This window comes from Bidens hawaiensis, unplaced genomic scaffold, assembly GCF_021521415.1.
Source record: "Bidens hawaiensis isolate Kalapana, Puna unplaced genomic scaffold, B.hawaiensis_p1.1 tig00029679_1, whole genome shotgun sequence".
NCBI lineage: Eukaryota > Viridiplantae > Streptophyta > Magnoliopsida > Asterales > Asteraceae > Bidens > Bidens hawaiensis.
In genome coordinates this window covers 55,942-71,115 of record NW_027494931.1, presented here as the reverse complement: position 1 = coordinate 71,115, position 15,174 = coordinate 55,942, and the positions used below count along the sequence as shown (strand labels likewise).

Sequence of the window (15,174 nt, the reverse complement as noted above, 5' to 3'; positions counted from 1 at the left end):
AAAACCTTGATAAGCGTAGATGGTTACTGATGTTCTTATAGTTATAACTTATAAGTGACAAAATGAAGCATATGTCGAGCATAACATGAGGCATCACATAAGCCATTTATTGAAACACGCTCATGTCATACGGTAAGTCAGAGAAGTTACATATTTACATCACTAATTAGACGTTGTCTTTTGATGACTATTCACAAGTGTGCAGCATATAAATGAATTGTGCATACATCATGAACCAATTTACTAACATATATTACCACCTTTGACATGATTAGGACATGAAGAACATCGAAAAAAGATACATTATTATTATTATTATTATTATTATTATTATTATTATTATTATTATTATTATTATTATTATTATTATTAAGAGGCCTATCACTACTAGCAAGCTTAGTTAACCAGCACATTACAACCAAATCACAAGCCAAAAATGATCTTATAATTTTAAAGACATTGGTCTTGAACACTAAAATAAAATGAGTATAACTAAAATAAATTTAAATTCACTACTAACCAAAGTCCCATACCTTACTCTTATATGAATTAAAATTTAATTTAGTTATACTCAATCTAAAGAAACTTGGCCATTAAATATCAAACAAGAAGCTTTTACCCACATATTCATTCACACGTGTAAATATATATAAAAATGGAAGAAAAGAAAACAATCATGGAATACCAAGGTATCGCTAAAAATCAACCATGGAAACAAGGATGAGACTAGTACCGATATTGAAAATATAGATACAAACTAGTAAAAAACCAAAATTTAATATTGTGCCGACTATGACGATACAATACCAGTTTGTAACTGATAGTATCTTTTGTTCTATCAAGACGGAGGATTTCTAAATTAGCCCTCCCAGAATTCCTTCCAGGGCCTGTGAATAATATTGATGGCAACTGTCATTTCACTGATTCGTACTAAGTAACGAGCTAACGAATCCCCCAAACAAATTCATCGTAACACTCATAATAATCAACTTTATGAAGATCTCACTGTATTCCAGAAGCTCGTAGTATCGGTTCTGGCAAATCCTAATTAATTGCGTCTCTCCACCAATAACACCACTCCTTCAACTCGTTCTAAAAGCATGGGATTTCATGTAAAAAGCTTTTGATATTTAACCATTCTTGTTGGGTATTTTTGTTAGACACTACTTCACATGGATACACTCAAAAAGAAGTTAAGTACGCGTAAGTTAAACTTGGAGACGGAAGTCTTCTTTCGTTCTCGACAATAAAGACCACGCCCATGAATACTGAAAACCATAAATATAGATAGTGACACCCTTTTTGGGTTAGTATTGGTTCGATGCCAATACTAACAAAGAAACAATACAAAAATGAGTAAAACCACAAACCAATTATAAAGATATGGTACTATTGAAAGTGATAGTTAAAAAGAAAAAAACGATTCATTGAAAACAAAAACCATACAAAATGAATATCGGTACCTGGTACCATTACCAATGGTATTGGTTATTAATGTTACCAATACTTAAAATCATTTTTTTACAGTGTTTTAACTCTGCAATAAGCCATTAGGCAGTCAATCACCAATACCTGAATTCGAGCACTAAGGCAAAATTTCAACCGTCCATTATTAGTTTGATGCTACAAAAATTCGAACTCGGGACCTCTCCAAGAGGAAACCCTTAATGAAAAACCCCCAACTACTAGACCACTCACCAACACTTTTTGAATTTCCTAAACACGTACAATATTAACAATTTTTAAAGCAATCACCTATAGTTGCCGGCTTGTCAAAAATATGTAATTATATTCCGCCAAAGTTACCAATCTAAACATGTGAAAAAACTGTTAATACGAGAACTTATCTTAAATACGGTTATATTTTAAATAAAACTTATATCGAAATGTTAAATGTAAACGAACAAAAGTTAACTGTTAAGAGGTTGATTGGGATTTCCTCTTTTCAAAAACTCTTTTTTAAAAGTTAATAAGTCATTGTGATTTATTAACTTATTCTATCACAACATAAGGAATCCCAAACACTTTTAACTTTTCAAAAAGTTAGTTAAGTTATAAGTTGATGAAAATAAACAATCTCATACAACCCCTTAATAAAGTAAAATCAACCTCAACCGATCAATAAAATCACTATCATTGCCAATGACTCTGTAATATATATAAAAATAAATAAATAATGCTACTTATAAGTGAGCCGTTGATTCACTTTTTCTAGTTCCTTTTTTTCTGCACGTAAATAAATAATTTTATTTCTCACTTCTAATATTAATTCCTAAACCTTTATTACCATCTCCCCTCCACTTTTTATTCACTGAAATATTTTTGGCTCCATTAATTTATGAATTCATCTTTAAATATGCGTATAAACAAGTTCGATAGCCCAAAAGTTATATTGTCACACAGGTCTAATATGCAAAACAAAGTGTCATGTATGATGTGGCTTTAGCCACACCTTTGATTGTTGTTAAATAGACGTTAGATGATGACAAGTAACGTAACGACACGTGTCATACAGCTTTAAGTCCGTATTGAATAGTACGTGAATATAAAAATTGGACCATACGGTTTGTCATCTCAAGTATCTCGAGGTACAGTCAAAAGATCACTCATTCTCGATGGTGGGAATGATGTAAAACTTTGCTTCGCTATGATCTAGCATCAAAGATGACCGTAGTTCAAAGAGGGTGATGGTTTATGTGAAGAGTAACCGCAGAATTTGTACAGCATGTTTCAAATTTACACGTGTGTCGCAAAACTTCAATTTAAATGCCCTTGGTTTGTAAGTTCAAGAATAAAACTTCATACGTTTCTTCAAAACTAATATAGTATTTTGCCGTCTCATGATTCCTTCAAATATGCGTGTTTTTACAAACCAAACACGCCTTAGTTCTCGTGACACGAGTTTGAATAAAAAAATATCATAGCGAAGTATATCGTAAACATTTACCAAAAACTAACAAGAAAAAGAATGTTTCGGATAGCAAAATTCTTACTTGTTTTCATGGTTCTTTGGTGCACATTCTGAGAAAAAGAAACGGCTTTGCTCGGTCCATGCCAGCATGACGCCACTAGACAAGTTCACGCTAACATCTATCCCACTTCACTAGTCTACATGCCAATCTTCACATCAACCTCCGTATAAATGATAAATGACATCGTTACATTAATAACAAACTAGTACACGTGGTGGTTGATAATAACACGCACGCACAGCAAATAATCTCCAGGAACTCCTGTTACTAGCAAATACAAATTTTGAACCATGAAGTTACCACACAGAAGTTAATAATTAATTACCAAATGACAAAACAAAGAAAAAGAAACAAAATATGCAGTTGGCCCAGTGAAAAACATAATAGAACATTAGAACATGTAACATATGCTTCAATCTTACATTGATTGCCATAGAAGAAAACATGTAGTTTTAGAAAAGGTTTCTCTATAAAATTATTGCAAAAAAGAAGTGTATTTATATTATTTTGCATCTAAAAAGGGTAATACTCCATAAATAGCAAATAAAAATTTAATCACGTTAAATCTCCTCCACTATATAATTGTCAACGTTCATTAAGGTTTAGCTATTTGTTTTAGTTTAATTACTTTATTTGCTAGTTTTAATTAAATTTGATAAAATAAATTAATTGGTGTTCATTGTAAAAGAGGTATTTACAAAGACTTGTAATATTATATTTGTATTTTTATTTATAATGCATTATATTTTAAGCTAGCAAACTTTGTGGAATATGTTAAAATATTATTGTATGCAATCAAAGTAAAGCAATTGCAAAGCATCTTATTTAAAATACTCCCGTGTTACTATTAGGACTTAGGAGTATTTATTGAGTATAATAAATCGAATTTCAATAATTTTTTAATAAACCAATTAGAATTTGAGTTAAAATCAGTTTATTCGAGTTATTTAAAAGCTAAAAAAAATTACAAATTAGAATTACATAAAAAAATTAAATCATTAATTTCCTAAACTTTTAACAATCTAACACAAAAACAATTGCAAAATCTGAATCAAGCATAAAATGAGCCGATCAAATGTAATTACTAATTAGACAAATTATCTGATTTTTCTCTGGCTCAAAAAGAATTAGACAAGCTCAAATGATCATATATCACAAAAAAATAATACATACATATATTCTAATAGGTTCAAGTAAAAGATATTTGAATTCGAATTCAACTACAAATATTTACTAGGTGCACAAATACGAATCTGATTCGAATAAACCAAAATTTTTAAATTCAGTTCAAATCTAAATTCGAGTTTTTCAAGTGTGATTCGAATAACGAAAGCCCCTAGGTGACACGCATGGATTTTCTTTACGTAGGTCAACTTCTTGGTTCATAAAGAAAAAGGACAATTTCATATACACCCTTACAAAAACTAAAAATATAACTAATTCTAAAAAAAATACCACCTTTATGATATACTTATCTAACTTACTACCGTAGTATGATAACATGAAATAATGTTTGTTTTCTGAAACAAAATACGAAGATCTAATAAAAGATCTTCAAAATTATACAAACATCAGTTATCATTATGAACATCTAACGAAAAAACTTTTAAAAAAGTATAATAAAATACGCGAAAGTCGGTCGAAAAAACATATGATTATAAAAATGTGCCCTAAAAAACTCCAGCTATGCATGGGGAGATAAGAAAGAGTTTAGAAACCACCATTAAAAAGGTATTTTCCATTCTATTTCAGCCATCTGAGCAAAGAAGTAATTCTTTATGTTCTAAAGATAAATGACATATTCTAATTTACATTATAGTCGAAAGAAGATGTAAAAAATGAGTGATGCGGGCTTACACTCTATTGTCCAGGAAGGATCTGCCAAGGGAAAAACTGCAATATACAATTTTGCAAAGGCCCTCTTCACAACTCCCGTCAATTGGTACTAGATATGCAAAACAAAAACGCACCAAGCCTTAAGACATATCAACCAAAGTCACCACCTATGGAAAACATAATCAAAATTAAAAAAAAACATCAGAGATGCCGAGCCTGAGTAAGCCGTGTATCATATTTTTTTCTGCAAAGAGGAAAGAAGCTTACGAGTATTCATATCCTAACTGGCAGCTTACTTAAGCTGGTCTCCAAGCATTATGAGATGGCATCATCAGCGAACCACTATGGCCTGAAAACGAAAGAGACTAGGAAGTTAAATCAAGCCCACTAACCATAATTTGGAGGTTAAGAAGCAAGATGAAGAATAAAAAACAATGCTTAAATCACCTGGAACAGGAGCACCGGCTGGAACTATATTCTGTCCCGTGGGTTGAAAACTAACATTACTGGTTGGGGGTCTCTCCATAGGTGGTCGAAAATAACCTGCCATGGAAAAAACGATTAACAAACTAAAGTTCATGCAAAACAATACTCATATGTAGATTAAAGAATATGATGAATATTAGAGGTAAGCAACACCATCCAAAACAATACTCATATGTAAATTATTACTCTTCATTTTTTTTGTTAAATCATTGTCCCCACTTGGTATAAACAGTATCTTTTTCCATCAGATGATTTTGGAAGCCACGAGTTAAACTTTTAAACTTAGTAAGTGTGTTGACATAGTTTTAAGCCAAAATGGTGTAGGTAACTTACATAAACAGAAAGCCTATTACTTTTATTATTTACTCTGAGTGTTTACAAAAAGCAGAATCATAAAAAACAGATGGCCATTGTGAGGTCTGAATCAAGCAGAAGCACAAGTCATGATTTTATCAACAGTACTCCCCAAGTTTCACAAGATCATTGTGAGGTCTGAATCAAGTAAAGCATCATTTAAAGATTGATTAATTTATTGGTAATTGTTCTTATAAACATGAAGGGCCTACCTGCAGTTCTGATGTAAAAAAAAGATATATCACAAATAAGAACACGCTATAATTGGTGTGTCCGTGTGTGTGTAATATAGAGATTTATTATTGCAGTAAATGCTCAATAGCATATGTTGACTTAGAACCGATCAAGTGCATTGCGTTAAAACTTATCTTGGTAATTGTAAAGATACTGATTTGCCTTAACATTCAACTTTATCAGGTGGTTGCACACAGGCCGTAATTAGAATCCAATCTGAAGCCAGCTTATTTAATCCCCGGTGCTTCAAAAAGGAACCCCTAAAACAACAATCACCCCAACCTAGGTCTATCAATTGTTGAAGTTAGGATAAAAAACAAATTTGTCTAGGTTAGAAAGGATTGAATTCAAGTGTTTTTGGTATTTACAGCACAAACCTAGCAACTTATTTAATTCAACCGGGACATTCTCTCAAGTAATAGCGGTTTTAAATTCAAGCATTTTTGGTATTTACAGCACAAATTTAGCAACTTATTAATTCAACCGAGACATTCTCTCAAGTAATATCGGTTTTATTTGCCATCATGTAACTCTTACTTAAAACGCCATAAAAATGGATGTAAGATCATTAGATGCAACTTCCTTCTTCAGATGTTTGTCTCTACTAATACTTGATCAATTTAACAGCTTTATTTGATACTTAACCTTCTAGCTACAAGAACATTTCTTAAAACAAATAAGTTGCATGTAAAAAGGATGGTTGATGTTTTTCCCTGTCAATTCAACTCAACTTTCTACTTGCTACCAAGCCCCACAAGTGTTACGCTGTCTATCGAAAATTCAGTTTAGCTGGTGAACTCATTCCTTGTGTGTTCTCTAGATCATTTCCTTAAAATTTGTTTTTGTTTTGCATGCTCATCGCTTTCCATATATTACTGTTCTTATGCCTCATAGCCTCATAACATTGGCAAATTAACAAAATAACCAACCGATGCATGATGGTTTAAACATCTACTAGCTTATAGCTCTTAGAAGAAAAGAAACTACAGAGCACTAACCTTTGTAAGATTTGCACATTCTTCTATAAGAAGCACACAAAAGAACAGTATATATCAAAAGCACATCAAAGACATAAAGCATATACAAATATTAAACATCAATTAAAGCATGTCCAGAGTAACAGTTTCAGACATTACTAAACATCACAGTTCATGCATCTAAAAGTACCTAGTTACCAAAGCTACTTTCGAAAGTAAAACTCCATACCTTCCTGAACAAAAGGAGGGCCTGTGGATAGTGGTGGCCTCCCATTACTTATCCATGCACCACGCTGACTTTCAGTGCCAAACTCATTTGGAGGCGGCCTCCATTGTTCATCAGCACCATACCGCCTCATGCCATCAGGAGGTTTTGTTATTCCATACCGAGGAGGGTATGGATGCTGTTGCATTGCAGGATTAGGAAATTGAAATTGACTAGCAGCGGTTTGAGTCAGCATGGGAGGTTGAAATGTTCTAGAAGGTAAAGATACATTGCCATTTTGGAACTGCTGTGATTGAGAACCTTGAGGATTTGTATATGTTTCACGTACAGCTGGCAAAAAGGGCGGTAGTTGCTGAGAGAACACTTCGCCTCGGACTGCAGCATCATGAGCTCCAACACGAGGGTTCATAGGTACCTGAACAAGTCGGTTCTCAACATATTATTATTATTATACAATTCAATATCATGAAAGCAATGGTTCAGTTTTACATTGGATGGCATAGGCTGCCCTGAAGATTGAGTAAACGGCGCCTGTGGTGGACCCGCAAGAACAGGATATGTTTGTGATGGAAGCATGGATGGAGGAGGTGGGGGGCGGTGGTAGAGGTGATGGAGTTGATGGAGGTGGTGGAACCATGGGCGGTGACAGAGGTGGTGGAGGTGAAGAAGGCAAGGGAGGAGTGGGAGGAGGAGAATCGGGTGGCAGTGGTGGTGAACCTTCACGAAGAGGGGAGGCCTCATTGGAATTAGTTGAGGCCGTGTCCACTTCCCTAGTGGTGCCATCATCCTCTTGAACAGCCTCATACGAACCACCATCTGTCAAGTTTTTTTCATCTTTTGGATGTCCAGACACATCTTCCATTTCTAGTTCACCATCCACATCTTCCAAGATGCAGTGACGTTTTTCATTTGAAGTTACTGAACACGTTTCAAGTTCTCCTGTGGCAGTGTTTTGTTCTAGTACTGATTTACCACTGCCTTCTTTATGTAAAAGGTTGAGAAAATCATCATCATCTTCTTCTTCAAAGACATTAGCAGACAAAAGTCCAGGAAGCTGAAACGTTGCATTGCTGAAAAATAACAGAAAACGAAATAATATATAAACTTCTGCACATATTTCAATCTTAAAAAATAGATGATGCACTTCACATTTAATCCAATGAGTGTGAACCTCAATTTAGATTTATATAACATTAATTTGCTTACAAGCAAAGACTAGTGAGAGGATTATAGATTGCTCACCTCCCATATTCATCAACGAGCATGCCCTCCATCTCTCTGATAGGATCATCGATAGCCCGTTCAGCTCGAGATGGACGCTTGGAGAAAAAACCAGCAGAAGTATCATCATTTGAAGACCCAATGTCCTCTATAGAGCTCCGAAGTAGAGAATCAGGTAAAATTTTCCTCTCAAGCCACAATTTTAGAACCTATAAAATATTCATCAACTCAAATTCCATAAGAACGAACTTTATAAACCAAGTTGTAATCTGAAAGAAAAAAGCAACCACCTTTAGGCACTGACGACGATTCTCACGAGCGCTAGCACCTGGTGGAGCAGCAGCTCCCAATATACGAGGCAATGCTTCTTGAATGATAGGAATATAAGAGGCTCCAGCAATGCCTGAAAACATAAAGATTTAGTACATTCCAAATATAAAATTTATAAGAATAAGTAATGTATGGGGTCAAATAAATTTACCTTTCTGTGAATGAGAGCACTGAGTAATTGAATCCACCAGAAAGAAAAGATCCACTCTTCGATGCAAGCTTGATTCATTTTCCAACTTCTTGGTAAGAAGCTCCACAACCTGCAGAAGAACAGTGTCATGCACAATATGACATTTCAACCTATTAGAAATCTCTGAATATTTTATTTTAGCAATCATAAAACATGATTACATGGTGTACGCAAACCAGCAAGCACTTAGTTACTCTTCACATTTCGATAACCACAAAATGAATAGAATGCAGTTCCTTAAAACAGACAATGAGTAAAAGATTTAAAAACTAATCAACATGCTCAATCCAATACCTACTTAAGTAATAATATAAAGTGGCAATGAGATTTGGGCAATTTAACAGTATTTCAAGAGACACTTCCCGATCATGATTCTTATTAAAAAAGATTTATATTACTTTATGTTGGCTTGGAATTGATTACCAAAAAATTTAGGGCTGCAACTAACAAATATTTCACATGTTGCTAATATAGTAAAACACCTCCAACTGATCAGAAATATCATACAACATACAACTTCCTACATGCTGAAACATAGATTCAAATAAACATAAGTCCTCCCCGATTCAACTGTTAAAAACTCGCATCGTCACTTACAAGGTAGAAGAGCCAAGCCACCGAAAGCCAAAAGAGAGAACAGTTATAACTTATAAGCTCAAAGAAACTATCTAAACAACTAATCCCCAAAAGGCCTCCAATCATACACAGACCCACGATGGGGAAATACATTATAGTGGTTTATGGCCTGCTCAAAACAGCCAATGACAACAAGCAGTCCGAGTAGATAACTACGAGAACGTTCTAGAAAAACAATATTCAAATAGAATATGCCAATGCCAAAAGTGAACATGCAAGCCTACAAAAAGCCACACGATGGGACCAAGATAGTCTTATTGAACATAGCTTCTTAAGAACTGTAACTAAAGTGTTGATAATCAACCAGATTTTATGCCCAAAAAATGAGAATATTCTTTCATTCAGCATTTTAAGGAGTAATACAGTAGAAGTACAGATAATCTGTGCAAGGTGGTGCTTCTTGATCTAAATAAATCATATTGATAACTGCCGAAATAATGTGGTGTGCTCAAAAAACAAGCACCTATAATATAGAGCTTAAATTTTTAAGACCATAGATGTGATAAGCATATGATGCCAAAAAAAATGTTTCCTAACTAACATTGAGCCACAATACTTGATGCTTTTCTTTTGCTTATGAATGAGCTAGTGAAGGACATAAAAATCATACAGCAAAATGCATGCTTTCACACCAAGTACTGATTTTTCCTTTAAAATGACTGGATGAAGTTTTATTATGAAGTCGGAAGCATAGACTACGGAAAGATGCTCTACGTTTTGCTGCACTCTCTTCATCTAAGTATACAAGCATACAATAGCCAAAACATCCTAATATCTCACAATAGAAGATCTACATGTTCAACCATTCTAGTGCTCACTCTCTGAGACATGGCACTTTATGCCCGCCCGCCCACCCCTTAACAATAAAATAGTTAAAGAAAGCATTAAAATGCAACTAACAACTTTCTATATCTCAAACTTCCTACCAACAGAAAAGACCATATGTTTTGTGTGTGGGCTTCTACTACAAAACAAAACAAGTTAAGAGACCCAAAACTGCATCACCAAACTATTAGCACTACATAGCCTTGTAGGGTGCAAATATATAAGGTTTCCTAAAATGTGCATTAACAGGAAATACAAAAGTAATGCATTTTCCTACCTCGCTAGCAATACCATGTTTTGCACAGTCAATTGCATGCCGTGTTGCACGCCCGATGCTTTCTTTTGTTCTTGATAAAGTTTCTATCATTCCTTCAAAAGCATCACGAGCAACAGCCACCTCAGTTCCACCACTAAGAGATCCGCCAGCAAGGAGTTGTCCTGAACTGACCCTTCTCTCAAGTTCTGCAGAATCAGGCTGATCCTCTGCCTTAGATGTAGGCTGAACAGTAGAAACAAAACCAGGACTCCTACCATATGCTTCAGTGTGCAAAAAGTTACTTTCATGCACAAGGTTGTTTGATTGAGCCTGTTTTCTTTTTGCCTGAGCAACAGCAATCAGATGTCTCATTGACTTGCTCGAATCTGCATTTCCAGAATCAGCCAATGAAGTTGTTCGATCCACTCGCAATTCAGACCTGTATCAGCCAGAGGAATACCATTAGCAGCAGAAAAGATACAAACTTTTGAAGCAACAACAAAAGCATATTCTAACACACCTTTCACTAGAAAAACCAGATAAGTTGCTATCACTCGGTTTCTTCAATACAGCTGCAGAATCATTAACCCGTGAAGTCGACTTTGGAGTAGTTTTTGAAGTAATTTTCTGCTTCTCCCCAGAAAAAACAGCACTGCTTCTCTCATTTACTGCAGTATTTTTAGAATGATGTCCAGAGTCATTAATCCCAATTGAGGCCTTAGATGACCCCAACTGACCCTTCTTTTGAGAAACATTAACAGAAGCTTTGCCTAAAGACTTGCTAACTTTAGAAGGTTCTGCCATTTTGTTGTTAGCAACTGGAGGAGACTTGATGGGAGAGACAAACTTCTTTAGAATCTCTTCAGAAGATTTATTTTCAGGTTCTGTTTTCCCAGCGGTGTGAATCAACTTCCCTTCAACTGTTTCGGTAATATCTTTCTGAGAATTGGGCACAGGTTCTTTCACATGTACAGTTTTTCTCAAACTAGGAGAGCCTTGAATAGCTTCAGTCACTACAGCATCGTCCTCAACAGCCGTTGAAGCGTGTGAAGCTTTATCGACTACTTTAGATGGCCTTCCATGCACGGGAGTCTTGGGCTCATCTTCATCATCATCATCACATATACGAACAGCTCTCCTCTTCATAGGCACTTGAATACCAGATTTAACAGGATCGGTATTTTCCCCTTTTTTGGGTGTCACGGAGCTTTCAGTTCTATTTTCAGACATTGAAGTGGGACTAGACATGTCCTCCAGTATCATACGACGGCGTTTATTAATCGGGACAATATCTTCATCACCAATAACTCCAGAACCATTTGTCTGCCCTTTGGATGTCAATCGGTTTTTTGTTTTCAAATGTAGTGTTGACTTTCTGACTTCATTTTTTCTGTCCATTTGGGACTTCTTCAAGGTGTCATCCGAGTATTTTGACTTTTTCGTGGGATGCAAAACTTCATTATTAGGAACATTGCTGTTCCCTAACCCGAGTTCAGACTTCGTTTTCCTTCCAGTACCTTCAACATTCTTTGATACATCACTAGTCAATCCACCATGTGTTTTATTCTTTGCTTTCTTAATACTGTCCCTAGAATCTTGGTTTGTCACACCAACAGTAGCTTCATCAGTAGTCACATGTGAGGCAGTCCTTCGTGTTCCATCATTTGTGTTCTCAGTTGCACAACTTACTCCTGTTGGGCTATTAATTTTGTTTATTCCATCAACACCATCATGGTTGTTCTTTGAAACTTTTGCAATCTTCTTGGATTTCTGCCCGTTTGTTTCTACCTTCACACCAGTCTTTGAGTTTGTATTATGGCCTAAAGCATACAAAAGTATCCAATTAAACATACACTGAAATCCAAACATGGCATCACATAAGCAACTGTAGTAAGCCCCAAATCCCTATACATAACAAACTAATAACTTACAAAACAACATAATAATAACAGTCGCAGTAGGTTGTACCTGCACCAGAAGTAGACATGCCCTCCCCATTAGGTGAGGCTACATCATCATTGGAAAGTTCAGCTTGTTTTTTGGTGGAAAGAGATGAACGATTATCAACAAGAGGTGAGATGTTAGGGACTACATCCTCATTATCCATTTCCCTGTGTATATGAGAGCACCTTTCTAATCCAGGGCCTTGATTTAGAATATCATTTTGAGATGTTTGACCACTAGGTCCATCAGTAGTCATTCCATCATCCACCGTCGCCATAAAATTAGCATTAGACTCAAACGTCTGTCCATCATTACCATCCTTCAAAGAATCTGAACTCTTATTCTCCACCCCATCAAATACGTCACAAATCTCCCTCACAGCTTGAGAAAAGTACTTAACTGTCTTTCCTTTACATCTACTGAGCAATTTGTCCTTTGACTCCCTAGTAAAAGGCTGAATATCAACTGGAGCTACAAACGCTCTGCAATTTGAAACATAAGAGAAAGAAAACACTTGTAAGTAAAACTTAATAAAAAATATACAGTTTTTGAAAACTTAACTAACCTGCACTAAATAAACTAGCAATAACATTGCCTACTTGATGGTTCTAAACTTCTAATCACGTTTGTGGGTCAAAAGCGATGACTATAATCCCAATAATCATGCAGTCAAAGTTAATTAAAATTTAAAACAGTCTCCGTCTAAGCACTAAAACAAGCAATGCTTGATTTAAGCATACGGGTTATGTTTTTTATTTCTTTTATGATTGGAAGTTGTTTCTTGCATATAGCTGATGAGATTTAGTTGCAAGATGTATCAGTTTTTACTTCTTAAATTTCTAATAATAACAATTTGAGCCAATTGTTCAACAGTACCTCCACACGCATTATTCTAATACATTATACTCTCTTTATAATAAACTATAATTTCAGACATTTTAACAGTATAACTGTCAAAATGTTTCATACATTCAGTTGTCTGTTACAATGTCTTTCATCAAACATAGCATGTGTTGAACTGTTGATGCCTTGATGGCATTTTCCACACCTCATTAACAGATGTTAAACTTTTCAAATTGATAGCGAAAAGAAGATAGTAAATGTACATAACTAAAGTAGCCTTTACGAGTAAGCAGTACTTACATTTCCTCGGTACCAAAGAAATGTACAAAACATTTCCTTGGATCAGGATTCCGTTGCCAATCTGCAGGATTGCTAATCTGCAAAAAGAAATTAAAGCAAACAAACAAAAAGCTTTAAGAGACATTCTACCATCAGTTTATCTTTACAAAATGTGAAAATGACTCATATGTAAGCAGTACAGAATAAAGCATACGGCCTAACAAAATACATTAACCTTTAACACTTCCATGTCACAAAACGTTGAACTAATCAAGGTTTGTATGGTATTAGATAATCATAATCAACAGAATAGTAGACACCTCAAAATATCAATCCGCTAGAGTCGAGTCGATACAAATCGATACAAAAAGTGGAACTAAAAACTTATAAAAACATCCTAAGTATAATCATTAATCACATCCGACGGTTTAACGAGTTACAAAAGTTAACGAGAAAATTAAAGCTACTACCTATACCAGGGCCTACGATGAGTTAGAGATCGAAAAAAGGCAACTAACGGAACGAAGTTAACCACCAAAAATACCAAGTCGGAAAGTATACCGCCAGCCACAGCCTACGAGATTATTAAAAAATAAAGTAATTCAAGTTCTAGGTTAGCCATCCCAAACAAACAGATTAAAATCAACAGTTCCTTTCGCACAGCAAAAACACAATGCTAATGATCTAAAAGAATAAACGAGAAATTTAAAGCCACTACCTATGCAAGTGCCTACTACAAATAGCAACTAACGGAATAGCTAACCACCAAAAGCACACAAGTCGGAAAGTATACCACCTTCCACAGCCTACGAAATTATTTACAAATAAAGTAATTCAAGTTCTAGTTTATCAATTCTAAACAAACAGATTAAAATCAATAGTTCCTATCACAAAGCATAAACCGAACCGAACCGAATAAAATCACAATGCTAATACTAATAATCTAAAAGAATAAAAAATAATAATCTAACCTTAGCAGGCCAAGCCGGAAAGCCCTTGACCTTAGCGAGTACAAGATCGCCGTAATTTAGGTTACTCGCCTTGGCTCCTTTCGCTCCGCCGCGTTTCCGCCCTGGAGCCATCGGGCATATCGTCTCCGGTTACAAAACCCTAACTAACGGAAACCTAACGATTCGATTAGATATGTATAGAATGAGTGATCGTAAACCTATCGATTCGATTGGACGTGAATCCAAAACCCTAGGTTGAAGGCGATCGTAAACGGTTGTGTGTGTGTGTGTTCGAGAAGATTCGATAACCGGAAGGAGGTGGTTTTGTTGAGGCGGTGGATTGAAAGAAACAAAAGAGTGGGGGTGTGGTGATGATGGACACTATTTTTCGCAAGTAAATACACCAAACAAATAATATCATTTACTCTGTGTCACCTATTCACCATTCTGGTCCAATAATTTTATAGTCTCGTTAAAATTTATATATACGGTTGGAATCTTGTATCATCCCGAATGAGCGGTGCGGCGAGTTAGGCGTTCTTAGAAGAAAGAGTGGTCTTACCGTCTAGCCATTGGTATTGCAACAATTTTCTAATATTATATTTAGAATTCGTT

General features: G+C 35.2%; 1 pseudogene across 1 annotated transcript; it reads right to left on the bottom strand.

The window, feature by feature from the left end:
* Positions 1-2,774: 2,774 nt before the first annotated feature.
* Positions 2,775-14,961, bottom strand: LOC143579369 (ENHANCER OF AG-4 protein 2-like; annotated as a pseudogene). Its single transcript, XR_013143451.1, has 14 exons — positions 14,581-14,961; positions 13,631-13,707; positions 12,512-12,969; positions 11,064-12,363; positions 10,565-10,982; positions 8,788-8,896; positions 8,597-8,709; positions 8,328-8,515; positions 7,575-8,155; positions 7,089-7,500; positions 5,256-5,351; positions 5,076-5,157; positions 4,830-4,975; positions 2,775-3,233 (listed from the first exon to the last, which is right to left on the bottom strand). The product of XR_013143451.1 is annotated as an ENHANCER OF AG-4 protein 2-like (transcript).
* Positions 14,962-15,174: the final 213 nt, after the last annotated feature.